This window comes from Ambystoma mexicanum, chromosome 6p (assembly GCF_040938575.1).
Source record: "Ambystoma mexicanum isolate Mex_15411 chromosome 6p, UKY_AmexF1_1, whole genome shotgun sequence".
Lineage (NCBI taxonomy): Eukaryota > Metazoa > Chordata > Amphibia > Caudata > Ambystomatidae > Ambystoma > Ambystoma mexicanum.
This window is the reverse complement of record NC_090935.1, coordinates 744,004,410-744,023,583: the sequence shown is the minus strand read 5'-3', so window position 1 is coordinate 744,023,583 and position 19,174 is coordinate 744,004,410.

The window sequence follows — 19,174 nt, the reverse complement described above, 5'->3', positions numbered from 1 at the left end:
TAATCTGATTCCTCTTTCCTCTAATATCATATTATATAATATATCTGTCATTCCATTTATTGTTCCCTCTAATATTCTGGACAGTTGTCTTATATTATAAGAATGTATTGCTTGACCCCGAAATGGTATGAATGATTTTGCTATATCCTCCACGATCAAACCTCCTTCCTCATTTCGTCGGGGTCTTGACCTGGCCAATTTGGCTATGTCTGCTATTCTTGAGAGGAATACCCCAGGGAATAAGAATCCTAAGTAACAAGTACCTCCCCATTTTCTATGTAACCAGGGATACGCCTTTTCTCCACATATAAAATAAACAGGATCTCCTACATAAATTGGCTCTACCTCCTTATCAAGAACTGGTATATTAATGCATCTAGTGAATGTTCCCACCGAATAAGAACCCTTCTTCCTTAGGCAAAAAGGGACAGAACGTGGACTGTAATTTACTATATAAGAGGGGGGCACTGCATCTTTATTTCCTTCTGGGTTCATGTGAAACGTGATCACAGATGATTTATGGGGCACACATAATCTGTCTTGTGACATCACTACTGGTGTGATCAATCGTGCTTTGTGAAATATGAAACAACCTACGGGTTTCATAATGATTTCCTCGAATTCATTCATGTTTGTTCTGTCTAGTTGACCAGTTTCACTTTCGTTCGATTTCCCATAATATAATGCACTCAAAGAAGCGTAACATGCAGAACTCAATGGCAAGGGCTGCACATACCAACCAATCCCCTTATCACCATGCTGTGGTAAGTGGGCACAGACCCAACCATTATTTTTTCTTAATATTGAGTGTGTCATATTCATTATTAGCAGCAATGTGTTATTTCCACAACCTTCCCAGTGTCTTTCTTCCATTGGGGACAAGGTGTAAGTGATCACATGAGCCGGGCTTTCAGTAGTGGAAACAGGCAAGAGCACTTCTAATGGGTGTATTTCTAATGGGTGTATTTCTTCCAAGTACCATAATACCAATACTGTCATTATTGGGGCTAATATACTCATTATGCACATTATTATCGTTAAGATCAGCATACAATTTTTCCGACAATTTCCTTTTTGTAACCTTCTATGCGCTATGTTTAACATTATCAGCAGTGGTGCAGGAGGGGGCAAAAGCTGGTTCCGGCATTCTTCTCTTTCGATCCTTCTTCAGCAATGTTCGTTGTGAATATCTCGTCTCGTTGCACTCGTTCGAATGTCAATAAGTTTGGTAATTGTCCTCAGTCTATTTAGCCAGTTCTTGGCAGCCTGGATTGCTATGCGTTGGGCAAGATCTCTGTGCATTTGCACATTGCTCAAAGAACTCCAGAGCAGTTATCAATTGCCTTCGTACCATGTGAGCCCCTCTCGTCCCCAAGGGGTGATCTGCACATGGATTATTTTTTTAGCACCGAGGCGCTTCGCTTTTTGGGCTGTCCGATTTGCACAACCCTCACGCCGCTCTCCTCTAGGCCTCCAGTTCCTACTTCATCCGTGATAGGAAACAGAGGCAACAAAAAGATCAAAAGAAATGATGATTTGATCACTCCTTCTTTTGGTTCCGCAGATTATACCGCCTTGCTCCTGGTATCGTGTGATCAATGAATAGTGCAGATGCACTTCCAGACTCAAGCTCAGAGTCAGCTTGTGACGCAATGACAGATGATGGCAGGCGCCCAAGTGATGATGCAAATTTTGTTTCAGGTTGTGGCACAACAATAGATGGTGGGCGCCAAAGCGGTACACGTTTTGTGTCAGCCAGCAGTGATGCAGATTCTTCTGGACAACGTTGGGGCACTCTTTGACCTTCCTCTTTTACAGCAATCTTTTCAGGCTTAGTTTCAGGATCAGGCAAATTTTGTGGCAAAGAACTGGCAACCGTCTCTTTAGTTTCTGGGACCGCTGTCTCTTTTTGGTTGTCTCGATCAGGCAGTTTTTCAGATGGTGACGGGACCTTCTTAGCGTGCGTCGCATGGATCCATGCTTTCCTCCCGTCCACACGAATTGCTGTTTGCGTAGTTAAGAGGATCAAATAGGGTCCATGCCACCTTGGTGCAAGCGATGTCTTCAGTTCAAAGTTCTTGATAAGGACCCACTCTCCGGGTTCCAATGCATGTCCCGGACCAGTATATCTTATTGGTAATGCCTCCTGCACCTGCTGATGAATCAAACGCAATTTTTGTATTAACAGATTACAATAAATGCTGAGCACACGGTATTCGAGCTCCCTCAACCGTTTCGGCTGCGGTGCATACCAAACATTCGCCGGTCTCCCCATAACTATTTCATATGGGGAGAGCCCAGTTCTTGCCTGCACAGATGTACGCATGCACAGTAACGCTATTGGTAATGCGTCTATCCAACTCAACTTGTTCCCTGCACAGATCTTGCTTATTTTGGCTTTCAGAATGCCGTTGTGGCGTTCAATAAGACCGGCACTCATGGGGTGTCTAGAACAATGGAATTGCTTCTCAATCTGGAGACCTGCGCAAATCTGTAATATTTCTTCGCCCACAAAATGCGGACCGTTGTCTGACCATATGACACGGGGTAGACCAAAACGGGAGAAGTACTCTTTCATAATTACTTTTGCAGTGCTCATGGCGCTACAGTCCTTTAGTGGATATGCTTCCACCCATTTACTGAATGCACATATAACTACTAGGACATACATACTTCAAGTTTTGGCATCTCTCCATCTCTATGAAATCAAAATGGATTACCTCAAAAGGCATAGAGGGAGGGCCAAAACTGCCTGTTGAAGTCACTGTTCCCTTCCCCACATTGTGTTGTAGGCACGTGATACAGTTCTGAACCATCCTTTCCGCATTCTTTTTTATCGATTGAGTATGCCCTGGTCGACGCCCTGAACGAAGAGCCTTTTGATCTTGTAAACATTAATGACTGAGTTAGTGTGGTGCCTGCAACAGATAACGCAGTTCGCGCCTTCTCCCCGGTTTGAGTCTATGGACGACAAATGGAAACGATTAAGATCACAGGCCCCAGTGGCGGTAAGAAACCAGGTTGCTACCAACATCTCAGTCCCTCAGCCCAAAAGCTCAAACCATGTTGAAGAACTCCAATGCAGGGTGGGAGATGATAAAAGTAATGACCCCAGGGACAACCGGCCCACCTGAATCGGAGCAAGTGCGAAACAGGTTAACCCACAAAACTGATCATTGACATTGGAGAGGGGTTTTGGAATTATTCCAAACTTGCGTTTGCTACGGTCCTCCGATTTCCAACTCATTGAATTCTACGACAAACGCCTGGATTCGGTGTTCCTCCATCTTTCGTCTCCAGTGGTTAAAAACATGCTGCTGGACTCAACAGAAAGCTTGCTGTTACTGGGATTTGACCTGTTATGTTGCACCAATGTTAAACTCCGATCCCACGACAACAAAGTGCAATCGCTGTGAGGGTCAACCCTTGGAGGGGCAACACAACACCTGCAACAGAACACCTGCCTCTAAACCTTTCCCCCTGTTCCAGGACTCCCTGAAGATCACTAGGTCCTGAATTCAAAATAAATGTGACATTCATGTCAGACTCTTCGTCCCGACAAGTGAGAAACGTGCACTTTCAAGAAGCCACTAAAAGACCCAATCTGCCCACCTATGATTGGTCTTGGTTGGCCAATACTTTAGCGTCTCACCCTTCATTTTAGCAGCCTAGCTCCACAATCAGAAAACAAGAGATCGTCTGGTGGTTTCCTCTTCAGCCAATACCGCTAGGCTGAAACTTATATCCTGGACCACTAGGGGGTTTACCCATCTCTCACGACCTAGCAACTTAAACTTGGGCGAGTTTGACTTAATCAACCTACAGGATATGTGGCTGAGGAAGTCGCCAATGTTGGATGGCTTTAATTTCTATCTTGTCCCGGCTGTGAAGGGAGTACTTGGGTGACCATCGGCGGGTTTACTCACAGCAGTGAAACTGGGCAGTACTTTGAAACTCTTGAAATCAGTTTCATCAAACTTCCTTATACAAGACAGTTCGATCACATGGGAACCCGACCCATCATCGGCAGGAAGTGGCATTTGCTGTAAGATCTCTATCATAAATGTATATTGGAATCCTGCGCTGATCTCGGGTGACTCATTTATAGCCCTAATTTCTTCCATCTTGGACTTCTTCTACATAGGCGGCACGCATAGAGATTGAGTCAACTATCCCAGACAATCCCACCAACACTTTCTCCCGCCCCTTAGTTACCGCCAGGTACCACAGTAGTGTGGAATTGTCGAGATATTGGCAATCACCACACTACCTTAGAGGTTGACATTGGCAGGTGCACTGGCCACAGGAGTATGAAGGGAGGATAGGGGGAGCTATGAGAGAGCATGTTAGAGGTGGGGGCCAAAGGAGTAAGGAACCTTGTATACCAGTCGGACCCATATCAGGACAGAGCCGTATCAGGGGAGACTACACAAGCCGAGCGCCTCAATTCAGGATAGAGACGCAAACTAACCAACCCTACTAACAATTTCCCTTTCTGCATACACCTCTCAAACTCCAAACCAAACACAACCAATACTACAGCACAACAAACCGCACAAACTTCACTACATTGCAACAACAAAACAAAAACACACATAGTCTTGCACAACAGTACACAATGACTACTGGCCGCAAACATCTCAGGCCCACCGGAGGGGCAGATGTTACAGAAACGATCTCTAGTGAGGGAGGTGCAGATGGGACAACGGGAACGGGAAGTGGCTGTTGCGGCACTGACTGGCTAATGGGAGGCGCTGATTGTGCAGTCTGTCGCTGTGCTGGGATTTGGTCAACTGGGAGGGGCTGAGCAACTGGAGGGGGCTGAGCAATAGTTACTGACGCTGTATTTTTAGTCTCTCCCCTTGGGCCTCGCTTTGTATCAGTCAATATTTTATATATCAATTTGTCTGATGAATGCAACTCTCGTTGTGGGTATATCTTTTCTATACTCAACTGATTGCGTCTATTTGACTTTCTCAAACTATCATTCCACTCCTCCTTTTCTTTCACTCTCTCTGCTTTCGACTTATGCCTGCGCGCATGTTTCTCTCTACTTCTCCAGCGAAGCATAGCTTCCCTTCTCCAGTCCCTAAGGATATCAAATGCTGCAGGGCGTGTTTTCTTTTTCATCAACACCTTCTCCAAATTATCTATTCTCGTCATTTCAAAACTCCCATGATTCGGCCACTGAAGATCTTCCTGTTTTCTGGTTTGCCTATGTCAAGTCTCACAAAACATTATTGCTCCCACACCATATTTCACATACATCTCATACGCCGGCATTCCCACGGGCGGTGCAACCTGGCCAGTTTCCAAAGATTGTCTACTGCAGCGGAAATTTCCCACTAGGGTGGACAATACCCCATGCATGTTTTAACGTTAACCTTGGCTAATCAACCTTACACTGGGTGTTTGATTTTTCAAAATCAACTCTCAACCAATATCAGGATTATTCTGAAACGTGGCACGACTCACCTGATCAATCAAGTTGTCTTTTTCAAGACACAATTCGTCCGTATACTGACGCAACCAATGATGTTGTGTCTGCGTATCTGGGCTCACTCTGCCTCATTTCGGGACCCTCGCCTCCTTGTTCTCTGGCCGGGCACGTCGATCAGGGATCAGTTGTGTGCAGATCTCCAAAGGAATCTCTCATCGCTTTCGCAGGGGCGCCCCGAACACCTCTTGATCCCGGCTTGATCGTCCCGTCCTCACCGTTCTTTCCGCCTTCCTTATCTTACAACGTACACGATGGAACAAGTGGGGGAGGGTCCCTATTCGGGCGCCATCTTGAAGGGGCCCCTGAGGGACCCTCGCATGGGGAAACAAGGCACAATCACCACACACAAACTGACACGCCAGACACAAGGTTGTATTCCCAAAAGCTAGGGTTTATTGCAAAGCAAATAGTCTCAGTTGGCCAACTGGGTGCCACGTCCCGCGATGTGTGTTACCAAACCTCGGGGGACGCAGAAAGAGAGAGAATCGTACAACAGTTACATATATACAAAGCAAACATCTTACTATCAGTACTGACACATCCAATACCGCCCCTAATACATTTCCTTTGAATTGGGCACGATGATTGACAATGGTGACGAGTATGACACCTTCAAACATTCATTTAGCAACAGTTTGCAATTTCGCGAACCTACAGACATAAGTCTTTGTTTGAAATACCAGAATGCTTCTGTTTCTGCAAGCAAGCTGTGCGTAGGGGAGAGACACATTCCAGGCCTTGCTATCTCCTGGTTCCTATTTGTGTGCTGGCGGTCAACTTGCCCCCCAGAGCTCTGCAGGGCTCAGGAAAGGGGGCCGCAAAGAAGAGCATAATTCAAGTCATTTAATGTTCGCTTCTAGCATTTCTACTGTGCTTCCTGGCACCTGCTGTACTGATTAGAATGTCTTGCTGCTTACTTTCCAAGGATATGTGAGGAAGGAGACCGGGCATCTCTGTCTGGGTTACTGCATTAAGTTTCAACATGTCTCTCGCGGCCTTGCATTATGCACCAGTGGAGCAGAATAATATTTCAGCGAAGCAATTTTGACATGAAGCAAAAGGCAAACGTTATAGAAAACAAAATGGCGATTTCAGTCACCTTAAAATGGCTGCACTTCAGTCAAGCTTATGGCTACATATTCCTAATACTAAACACATGAGGCGGTTGGTCTTCGGCCAACAAAGTACATCGCCTTACGATCGAGGGGTGTCTACTTTTTCTGGACTGACAATTTTGCTGCTTCTTGAAATGTGCAGCCAAAATTTAGATTTACAATCCTGTTACTTTTGTGTTTTTGACAATTCTAAGTGGCAAGTTATATGTATTTAAACAAAATGTTATTTGTGAATGTCCAGCCACAGATGGTTGTTTGCCTCCGCCTCTTTTTCTCACCCTTCAATTCAGAAGCAGTCTCCTCCCTGTTCTCTTGGCAGAGGCCATTTTACGACGGTCCTCACACCTAGCCTTTCCTGCTTTGCAGCTGTTCATTGTTCCTTCCCCACTGCAGACCAGGTTCTTACCACACCCTATAATTATCACTTAGGTGTGATTTCCTGGTGGAGGGAGGTGGAGGTGGAGGCCTTGCCTCTGTGAGGAAAGCTGTTATTCCAGTTTGGTAGCTTTAGCCAACTTATTTTAATTGTTCATTCTGTTGCATTTTCCCTTAGCATACAACAAACTTGTGGGATCAAATCACAGTTGAATACTTCTTCAAGATTTTAAACCATGGAATCAAAACAATTACAAGATGGGTTACTCTCAATAGCAGGCCTCTTAGCTTGCAAACATTTGATTTTAGTTTATACATGTTTAAAGTTTTAGTCCTGCAGGCCCCTGACAACTATCATTCAGGCGGCCGAGGATACTGTGCCCAGATTTTGACAGATCCACAGACCGGCCACTTTTGCTGTGGAAATCCCTTGATGCTTTTAGCTTTTCAGGACATTGTAAGTTCACAATGGTTTCTTGCACTGAGTGAATTGTAGCACCCGGCAAGAATTCTGAATGTTTGAGGGTGTTTCGTATGACATTCTGCAGTTTCAGCAACAAAGAAAAAGTGATTTAAAGCAAGATTTTGGGTTTCATCTAGCAAAGCACTGCCTTTCCTTCTGTACTCCATCTGTCTTCACATGTTGTGGAGCCCAGTGACATGTTTCAGGAGTGAGATTTCTGTTCCACCACTGCCAACATGCATGGCAGATTGGGCAGCCATCTCTTTGTGTTTTGCAAAGCGCGATTTTCAGAGGTTTTGGCACGCACAAGGGTTTTGTGGCCATTTGGATGTTTCTGGCACCATCAGAACACAGTGATGCCGCATGGCAGAGCAGAAGTGGGTTAAGACATCCCACACTCCTCTTTCTGGATAAAGGAGGTGGGTTTGTGTCCTGCTAGCATTCAAATTATTGCATATACTGGACAATTTTAAGTTCACGTTACAGAGAATAGACCTCCCTTACCTCGTGTCCTAAGGGTCTCCTCTCGGGTTCTCCTGTGTTAAATAGTGATGCGTATCTGCAGTGCAGGACCACTGTAGGAACACAGTGAATTTCTGTTTTAGGGGTGGTTCACGCCTTCACTCCTGAACATTTGTGTAGTGTAGAGAACCTATAATTTTATAATCCTTTGTTCTATTGCAGTAGGCAGTTGAAGGATTTATGTCTGGGGAAATACGCATGTGCAACTCCAGTTGAGCACATCGTGACTGTTTTATTTTGCACCATCTGCATTTTCTGGCTCTTTGATTTGGGTAGACTTTTGTGAAAGATGCTGCAGTAATCTAGGACACAATGGGTGAAGGTTGCAGACCTGGCAAACTCTGTGCAATGATTGGATTGTAGAAGTGGGGTTCCTTTCTCAGTACCTTCATTTCACAGTTCTTTTCTTTGAATACTGCATTCCTCAAAAGGACCAGCACGAAACACCATGTTTATGGCCCAAGCTAAATGCGTTCTGTTAATGCACAGCCACTGCACCTTGTCTTCACAACTGACAAACAATGTCAGCCTGCTTAGAAATGGATCCATGTTATCTCTAGTGAGAGACAGACTACAGTTCCTAACTCATGGTGGATGCTACGTTTGTGTGAATTTGCAGAACTTATGACGGTTTTCGCCAGCATCATAAATGCTCACAAACTGGGTTTTTTGGGCATGTAACTACACACATGTGATTATTAGCACAATAAAGTGTGTTCTAGAGGTTGTGTTTTTTCTCTCTGAAAACAGCTGTAACCGAAAGAACACATTTTACTACCAGCAAAACAAAGGAAGAGAATGTGGAGAAATATTCCAGCAAACCACTGTAAATCATTTCTCATAAACCAATTATTTTCACATCAGAATGATGATAGACATGAGCCTGCCAGGCATTGCTAATAGTAATCAGGATCAAGAGAACACACTTCCACTTCCTGTTGCCCTCTTGCTGCTGACCTGACTACTATTGCATGACTTCAAGGCTGTGGATGCATCCTTTGTTCTGCTGTGTGATCCTCACGTTTTCCCATACTAAAACACACAATTAGTTACTAATTGAATGTGTTGCAAATAATTTGTGAATTAGTGGTGAGAATTATTTTGGTTTTTTTTTAATACTTTTTCCAACTTTTTGGAGAGGGATGGATTAGGAAGTGAGAATGGAGGAGGTTGGAGCCACAACATGTTGGTTTGATTTAATCTTGTCTTTGCAATGCATGATTTGTCTGTTGGTGCACATTGCACAGACGTCATAGGAAGCAGATGGTGAGGGTCAAAGCCAGATTGGTCCCAGGGGCAGCAGGGAAAAGGGTCACTGGGTAAATTCTGAATTGGCAACTGCTGGAACTGGAAGGCATTTTGTTTGCTCAGCCATTTAACCACTACAGTGCCAGGCCCTCTATTTTCCATTAGGGAGGATGAGGAGTGGAGGCTTAAGGGGCTCTAAACAAATCATTAGATGGTGTAAAACATGGAAACTTATAATATATTTGTGTACTTTTTATTGTAACTATGCAAGTTGCTAAAAATAAAAATGCCTTTATGTAATTTTACATATGGGTATACATATGCCTTTGCGCTAGCGCAAGGCAGTTAAGATTAAGACGATATTTCTATGGCGTTTCAGAAAATGACTTTCCTCAATAACTTTGAAATGCTTGCTGAAAAAATCTGCAAATATTCCAGAGCAATATTTCACGTCAGCTGAATTACATATTCAGATTTGTACATTAATGTCTTCATAGTTTATAAATGTTTACTTTGATTGCGTTTTGAACAGCTTTTAACATGGAGTTTTCCCATAAGAAAATATATATATATTCGTTTTGGTCCAAATATCTCAAAATTAGCAGAAGTTTACAATTGTTTGCAGGCACCTAGATTTCATCTGGATTTGTTAGATAATTTTGTTTTTGAAAATTGACTCAATTTTGAGATATTAATATTGAAAGGTATCTATATATGGCACGTGCACAGAATGAATGTGAATATTTGAGACGAGCTATACAGAGAGCGTATAGTTTTACAGTTCATACACAATTAACATCTAATAACTCACATCAAAAGCAAGTGATAACTGACTAGTGAAGTGATGGAATACATGTACAGTTTTAATATGAAAATTGACACTTTTCGTATGAAAATGTACACTTTACGAGGCAAACAATGTTTGGGCAGAGTGGAGATACATTTTATATTTAAACCCTACACCAACATTTGTGATATTAACAAACACAAACCATTAACACATGCTCCTATGACACATGCTTATATAACACACACTCCTAGGACATGTGCTCCTACCACACACACTCCTATGACACGTGCTCCGACAACACACAGTCCTATGATACACTCTTGTAAAACATACTCCTATAACGCTCACATCTACCAGATGTGCTGCTATGACTCACACTCTTACAACACAAACTGTTATCACCCACAGACCTGACAAACGCTCCTATAGCACATTCACCTACAACACATGCACTTTTGACATGTGGACGTACAACATGTGGATATACCACATGTGGAGGTAGAACACACGCTCCTACAGCACATACTTGTATATCATGCCATCTGATGACACACACTCTTATAGCAGACACTGGTATGACATACACTCATATAACACATGCTCCGACAACACATGATCCTAGAACACACACAAAACACAATCTTACAACAAGCATACTTACAACACAGAAACCTACAACACACTTATGACACATACACTTATGCCACGTGCTGTTATGCAACATGTTATTATGCCACACATACACTTATACTGCATGCTCTTACAGCACACGCTAGTATTTCAACAAACACTCCAAATCAATAATCATGTGACCTTAAAGAAGGTTGAAATCATTTGAAAAGAAGAAATGTTTAGAAAAGAGATAAGATTAAACAACAAAAACGTAGTCTACAAATATCTCAAAAAATAACATTAAGGTAACAACATAATAAACTCTATTAATACTTTTAAAAATAATGATATTAAAATCAAATATCTTGTTAACCTTAACTCACCCACACAAGTAAATAGAATGTTACCATACAATTATAACAATTTCACACATAAAAACAATTCATTGTCTAAAATGTAACATCATTCAAAAGTACATGTAGACCTATAATATGTTATATGTTAAAAGAAATTATAACATATTTTGTAATACAAAATTACTACATAATAACAAACTTGAACTATAATATGCACAAGCATAATTCCTCCAAGAAATTGAAATAAAAGAAATACACAGAATACTTTAAACAATAAATCTACAATAACAAAGTTCAGTCTTGCTGTGATGTTTTGATGTTTTGATGAACTGATGACGCGTTGTGGCTTTGATTTGATACGAAACCAATCTTGTAAAAATCACATTTGATTAAACACAAGTAATAAAAAAAAAATAACAAAATATATATAAGTATTTACTTATACAACAAAATAAATACATTAACAATGTACATGTCCTAATTGCAAATACATGTGATTTACTAAACAATAAACATATCATTATACCAAAGAAAACATGTAAGGCAGTCCACTTAGTCATACAAATGAAGAGAATCCACAGTAAATATGGTAGATTCTCACATCTTCCCCTTATTGATTTCTACAGGGTGAAAGCGATTCCATCCCTGCTATATGGCCAAGAGATATGTCATTTAGCTCAAAATATTAATTGGGTTAGTACTGAAGCCACCATCTGGAAAAAAGCACTGAACCATCACAATTGTCTTTGATTTCTGCCCTGAGATACGAGCTGGGCCTGACTTGGATGGAGGGGTAGTATAGTTGGAAAGTACTCAGTTTTCATAGGAACATACTGAACCTTTTGTCCGATTCCATCTTCATTGATCTAAAAGAAAGTATTTCAGGTAAAAGCCTTAGACCCAATAAGAATTGTATGGACTTGGGTGAGTCTATTTTGAGAAATATTCACCAAATAGCGGCAATGTTAAGTGAAAATCCAATGCAAACCAAAAAAGCTCTGTTTCAGAGAGAGATTATTGGATTACTGCCACCGAGAAGATGCACAGTTATATACTTTTTAAAAGCATTTTTATGATAGATAAACCTTTAGTAATTTTGCCTAAATATTTGGAAACATTTCCCAATTCCTATTGGAGGTCCAAGTTTTTGCACTTCAGCCACAACCTAATACCCACAGGTCAAATTCAACACATTCATGCAAAACACACTGCAATCTCTAATAATCGTGTTCTATGTGATAATGAAGAATCTTTTCAAATCTTAGAAAATGTATTGCTTAATTGCTCAACTCTTTCCAAATCTGACTGACTGCTGATTTTGTGTAGATTTACCCACAATGATTCAAGGTTGACAATATAGGAGTTGTGGGGAATATTGTCAAGTGAAAATGAGACAGCTTTGACAACAGCATTATAAAAAATGGTATACCGTATTATATGATTACGATTAGATGGTAAACATCATGTTGAGGGATTTTAACATTTGCTATTCGTATTCGATCATGTATTCCTCTGTAAATCAGTATTAGGCACTTTAGAAATCCTTATGAGAGGGAAATTCTATTAAATATACTAATCAATTACTATATTTATATGAGAAAGGAATTTGGTACTGCAATTATTATGCCTCATTGCTTAATAACATTAGTTTTAACTTTTGTATCAGTGGGCTACCTTTTTAGGGAGTATTACATTTTTGTATCCTCATAGATGAATTATTCTGCTAGAGAAATGACATTTTAGATACAAACTCAATAGGATATGCTAAATAATGCTCTGTATTTCTCTTTTTTAAGGATTTGATATGAATTTGTATGTAACTTGTCTCTTTGTTATGTGTAAGGTTTATTATGATTAACCAATTCAAAAATAAAAAAATAAAAAGTAAACCATACACACAACTAAAAAAGTATTAACATATAATATACAGTAAATGCTTAGTTACATTTACTTCTACAAATAACAATATATACGCCACTTTTATAGTCATTACACTATGCATACAAAATGCAAACATGTCATATTTGTGCTAAATTAAATGTAGTAAATAATGCACATTATAAATACTAACAAAACCAGCACAAATGTAATATACGTTGTAAACATGAATAAATACTAATAGTTTAACATTTGTATGAAAAACAAATATTCACACAACACATTACATTACTTTCATTATGAAGCATTTTAGAGCAAAAAAAAATAGTTCAAAACAAAAACAGGGCGAGTTAAGGTTACCCTGATATTTGATTTTAATATAATATTTTTTTTATTGGTTATTAAAGTGTATTATGTTGTTACCTTCAAGTTATTATTTCTGATGTTTGCAGACTTTAAGTTTGTGTTGGTTGAACTAATGTTTCACAGTCTTTCAATATTGTATGTAGTTTGCACTTCAATCAAATATTAAAGTTGTTACAGTGAATTCCAATTATACTAATTACTTATTCCTTACTGGTTTATTATGTAAATAATTGGGAAAAGCCTAGATTTATTTTGTATCACAAATGTTTAATTTTTTCTTTATCTAAAATATTGTAATTACCTTGATAATTATTACTTGTGATCAATATAAATTTCTTTGTGATTGTGGAATTTGTCATGAATTACAATATTTTATTTTGATTATTTTGATTTCTGATACTAATTATTTTTGTCACTAGTATTTTGCATGCTGTGCTACATGTTTTATTTACTTATTGTGCATTTGTAAGGCGCTTATACATCAAGAAATTGTATTTCAAATCACCCAAAGGGCAAAGGGGAGGGATCATGGAAACAAAGGTGAAAAGAATAAACAGATGAACAGGAAAGTGCAGTCCTACAAGGCCATGTGAGTATTCAGGACGTGCAAGTGCAGGGAGACAGAGAGGGACAGGGAATGAGGTAAGTGCTAGGAGTTCCATACAGGGAAGTGCTGAGGAGTCGGTTGTGTGCAGCAGTAGGTGCCTGGCAGGCATCGCTTGGTACAGAGTGATCACCTGCCATTAATAAGTGCTGGCCTGTGAGAGCACAAGCCAGTGGGTGCCTTAAGGCAAGTGCTTGGATGGTGTGGAAGGTTGAAGGTGATTGGGCAGGAGGCCAGGACCCAGAAGGACACATAAGTTCCCAGGCCACAAATCTTAGCATCTGTGGGGTATTAGCAAGGTAGTGAGAGGGGGAAGGAGGAGGTGAAGAGAAAAGTCTTGTGGAGCTACCAGAATTTGAGGAGATCCGGCTCAAGACGAGAGGAGGGTGGAGGTCGTTCCAGAGGAGGGGAGCCAGCTGAGGAGAGAGATCTGCCACCAGCTCTCTGCATATAAAAGCACCTGACACGCATAGAGTTGGACCCAAAGGAGCATAAGGATCTGGAACTAAAGTATTTGGTGAGAGCAAGTTGTAGATAGATTGGTCCTCGGCCCCAGACAGCCTTATGTATGATGCAGAGGGATTTGAATTTGATCCCAGCAGTAACTGGGAGCCAGTAGAGGGATTTTAGGACTGGAGAGATACAGTCCCTGGGCTTGAAGCCAAGGATAAGTCTTGCAGCCGTATTCTTCTATTCTGGACAAGCTGGAGGGGGCGGAGAGAGGAAGAGGGTAGATTAAAGAAGAGGCTATTGCAATTGTCAAGCCTAGAGAGTACCAGAGCTCTAGAGACATTGAGCTTCTGGAGAAAAGGGAGGAAAGTGGAGTTGAAAGTGGGCTTTCTTGACAAAGTCCAAGATGTGAGGAAGGAAAGAGAGAGAGGAGTCGATGATGACTCCAATGTTTCAGGCTTCAGATGCAGGAGAAGGGGGAGAGCCTATAGAGGGTGGCCAGAGTGAAGCTAGGAAGGAGGGAGTGGGAGTCCCAATACAAAGAATCTCAGTCTTGCTGGTATTGAGGCAGAGATCCTTGGAGGCACACCAGGACTGGATAGCAGAAAGGCAGTTGGGAATGGTAGAGGCAGAAGAAGGAGCATCAGAGGGAAGTTTGAAGAAGAATTGGGTGTCATCTGTGCAACACTGGAAAAGTGAAGATAAGTTTAGCAAACAGAGCGAGATATAAATTAAAGAGCTAGGTTGAGAGGTTGGAGCCCTGAGGAATCCCACAGGTGTAGATAGAGGTGGGAGAGGAGAAAGAGCCCAGGATGACCTGGGAAGGACGGCCAGTGAGGAAGGAGGTCAGCCAGTCCAGTGCCCGCTCCGAGACACAAAGAGTATCATGGAGCCGTTTTATTAGGATGGAATGGTTGACCGTTTCAAATGCAGAGGAAAGATCAATTAGAATGAGGACAGTGGGAGAGTTAGTGTCAAGAGATGCAATCAGTTCTTTACAGATGTTCAGAAGAGCAGTTTCCATGCCTCTGGATACTCGGAATCCAGATTGATGGTCGTGTAGGCAACCAAAAAGCTCAGTATGCTGGGCCAGTTGGGGGTAGATCACCTTTTCAAGGAGTTTCCCAAGGAAGGGAGTGATAGAGCTGGGGCGATAGTTAGCCTGACAGGAGGGGTCAGTGGAAGGTATTTACAGGAGGAGGCACACAAGAGAGTGCTTGAGGGAAGAGGGGAAAGACCCAGTAGCGAGAGAGTGATTGCAGAAGTCAGCAAGTGCAGGGGCAAGGGACCAATGTTGGCCATAATAGCTCTGGAAGAACAGGGGGAGACCTGTTTGGAGGAGACCTTCATAGAGCAGACAACCCTAGTGACCTCATCCGATGTGATAGGAGAGAAGGAGGAGAGATAGGCTGAGGGAAGGTGGGAGGCCAGGGAGGCAAGGGGATTGGAAGGAGGGCGAGAAGGAAAGAGTGCTCAGGATGTCCTTAGTTTTGTGCAGTGAAGTGGGTGGTCATTGCAGTGAAGAGGGCCTGGGAGGGAACAGGTGAGGTGGAGACTGCAGAAGGATTGGCTAGTTCCTTGCAGATTTTAAAGAGTTCATCTGTGTTGTTGAATGGTCCAAGACACGTGCCTGGATGTGGGCCCTCTTCTTAGAGCGAATAGTGAGATTGTATTGCCTACTCCGATTAGTATTATTTCTGATTAATAATATGTTTTACACTGGTATTGTTATTTATTATCAACATTCTTTTTTATGTCAGGATATTTTTCATGAATTACTTACTACATTTATTTATTACCTTTATTATTTCTGATCAATATTAATGTTGGTGTAATTTACATTAATTATTCATTTTCTAAAATGTAATGGGTAGATTTGTGGAGCTGGTGTAATAAAGAATAACAAGGGAGGATGGTACTGGCAAGTACAAAATGGCAACTGGCACACTCAATATGTTGCCCTTTTCAGCTTTCACACATCCATTTATCTTGCCAGGTCCAACAGCTCATTCATTGAGTATCTACCCCTAGCCATCACAAAAACATGGCAACAAGTCTCAGTGACAGTTCATTGAAGGGAGAGGAGAAACTGAAAGAGTGGTTTTCAGTTCAGGTATTTGCTTACAGGTGTCTGTATATGGCCTATGTTGTATAATATCTTTACAACCCCCCTTTTCACTATACTGGAAAAGAATCAGATGTGTTTCTCAAACTATGCCGATGACACCCAGTGCCTCATGACCCTGACAGAAGATTATTTGGAGGATACGAATCGGATTAATAGGATCTACAATCTGATTCACGGCTGGATGTGTTTGAATGGCCTGGCACTCAACTGTGAAAAGACAGAATGTATGGTTATAGGTTCGAGCCGTAGATTGAAAAAGCAGAGTATGGACTATGCGCAATTCTTAATAGGAGACTGTAATTAAGTCGAAAGATAAAATAAAGACTTTGGGAGTCACGTTTGATCAATGCCTCTCAATGAACGCCCAGGACAGTAGCCTTGTATCTGCTTCAGCATACTATATAAGACTACTGTGCCACATTAGACCATATCTTTCTCAAGAATCCTGTGAAACTGTAGCAAGGACCATTATTGGCTCTAAGATTGGCTATTGTGGCAGTCACTTGGTAGGCATTGGAAGAAAGAAATAGCGAGAGTCCAAATGATTCAGAATAGTCTGAAGAAATGTGATCATGTCTCTGATGTCGGGAAAAGTTGCACTGGCTGCCCATAGAGGCAAGAATTGAATTGTGCTTTCTCACAATTACTTTCAAATGCCTTGCCGGTTTAATTTCCGGCCTATGTGGCGAGAGTCTCTAGGGATTTGAGATCCAATAATCTCAAGCTTCTAGAGGTTCCCACTACCAACCTTGCTTTTGTCAACAAATGTGCGTTCTGGGTAGCAACACCCAATAAATGGAATGCCTTGACCTTGACCAATGCCTTGACCTTTGAGCTCAGAAGTTGTGAGTCCATCGACACCTTTAAGAAGAAGCTCAAAACGCATCTATTTGGTTAGAAAGCTTTACACATTTGGTTGATAATTATTTTTGGGCCTGGCTGTCCCGTTATTGTCATCTGTGTTTGGGACTTTGTCCTTGGTGCCGGTATGTCTCCAGGACTCTTGGATGTACCATAAATAAATAAATTAAAGTAAATGAAAGTGTTACTTTAAAAAACTTTAGCGTACTTCCCTTGGATTGTGTCTTACTTTGATGTAGTTCCTTCTTCATTTGCGTGGGCAATGGTAAGTTCGTCCTCTAAGGAAAAATCCTTGGCGTTTATGAGTTTTTTTTGGGCTGTTGGCTTTATTGTCTGTTGCACTGATACATCATGGTATCCGTTGTACATTGGAAATCAAATGCCACAGCTAACTCACTGAGGCTGCCCACATAGGTATCTGCAGAGCCATGTTCACCTTGGATTCTCATTTCAAACGTGATCTCGTGCGGAATGACATTGGACTTATCAGTTAATTGTTTTGTCCACCTCCACACTAATTATTCAAAGACTGTATCATCTGGATCAGTGGTAGACACAGACAATTTTGTTGGCGGGCAAAGATCCTCTAGCCTCCGTCCACAAAGGCATTCAGCAGCATTGCCTTCTTCCTACTTGAGGCATAGTCTGTGCCACCCGAGGATTCTATGTAGTTCTCAGGCTAGTCATTGGTTACATAGTATGAGAACTCTCCATGCTCTGTCCATGGAATGACTCCCTGCATGTCAATTGGATATGACGGTCACGTCTTCGTGCATTTCACTTTTAGATTTGATGATGGGTTAGGGGGGTGTTGGGTACCATCCGGCTTTGTCTCCATAGTCAAGCAAGAGACTAACTTCATGAAGAGTGAAGGAGATGCATACAGAAACTGTGTTTACTGTAAAGGGACAGGAAATATAATTAAGGGTCATGCGGTGGACTGGTGTGAAGCAGGCACAGACATCCTGTCACTGTTCTATATCTGGCCAGCAGGTGGTCGAACTGTTAAAGGCCAGTGTCGAATCAGGTAGGCTCCAGATATAATGTTTTCTGTGATGTGAAACAGGGATGTGGTGGAAAGAGACACTACAACAAAACAACTAAAATGAGTGCTGTTGAATGAATAGTTGTTGTTGAAATAGATTTCAGATTGGCAGGAAATATTAAAACTGTTTGCTTTCTCATCTGTCACAGTGTAGTTATGAGGCAAGAATAGAGCAACAAGGAACTAATGTTAAGCAACTAATATCTGACTGTAGCTGGGATTCTGTACAGTAGGAGTCACTGTAGAGTCACTGCAGCAAGGCAGTGGACACAATGCAACAATGCTCCCGGGATATTGGGTTGCAGAAGTAAACTCTGACAATTCTGAAGTGAACTTTGACAGTTGAGAATGGGATAAAGAGGTTTCACTGCAGGAAATTTGGTCAAAGCCAAATCCATAAAGTTTTTTCAGCCGAATTTGGCTGCCAATATCTGTGGGGGTGGGTAAGGGTAATAATGAAGGTGTTACGAGTCACGGGCGTCACCCCCATAGATATTTGCAACCAAATGGCTTAAACGAAGAAAACATATTGATTGAATTGGATTCAACCAAATCTCCTCAATGAAATCACACAGAACCACGAAGAACAACTACCAGGAGTTATCACTTTAAACGACAAACATTTTAAGCTTCCCGGAGGGGAAGTAATTCGCCTGCAAGCAATTAATATCAGTGTCAGCACACTGTCAGAAATTAAAATGAATGCTGCTGGGTGCAAGGTTTCTTGTGTAGTTTGTGCTTTATGAAAATTGAGAATTCAGCCTAAATTTTTCCTTAATTAATGTTGTTTCATCGATGATCTGGAAGTAGAGTCGACGTTTTATGCGTCACTATAAAGTGTCACACATTGATAAATGCTGC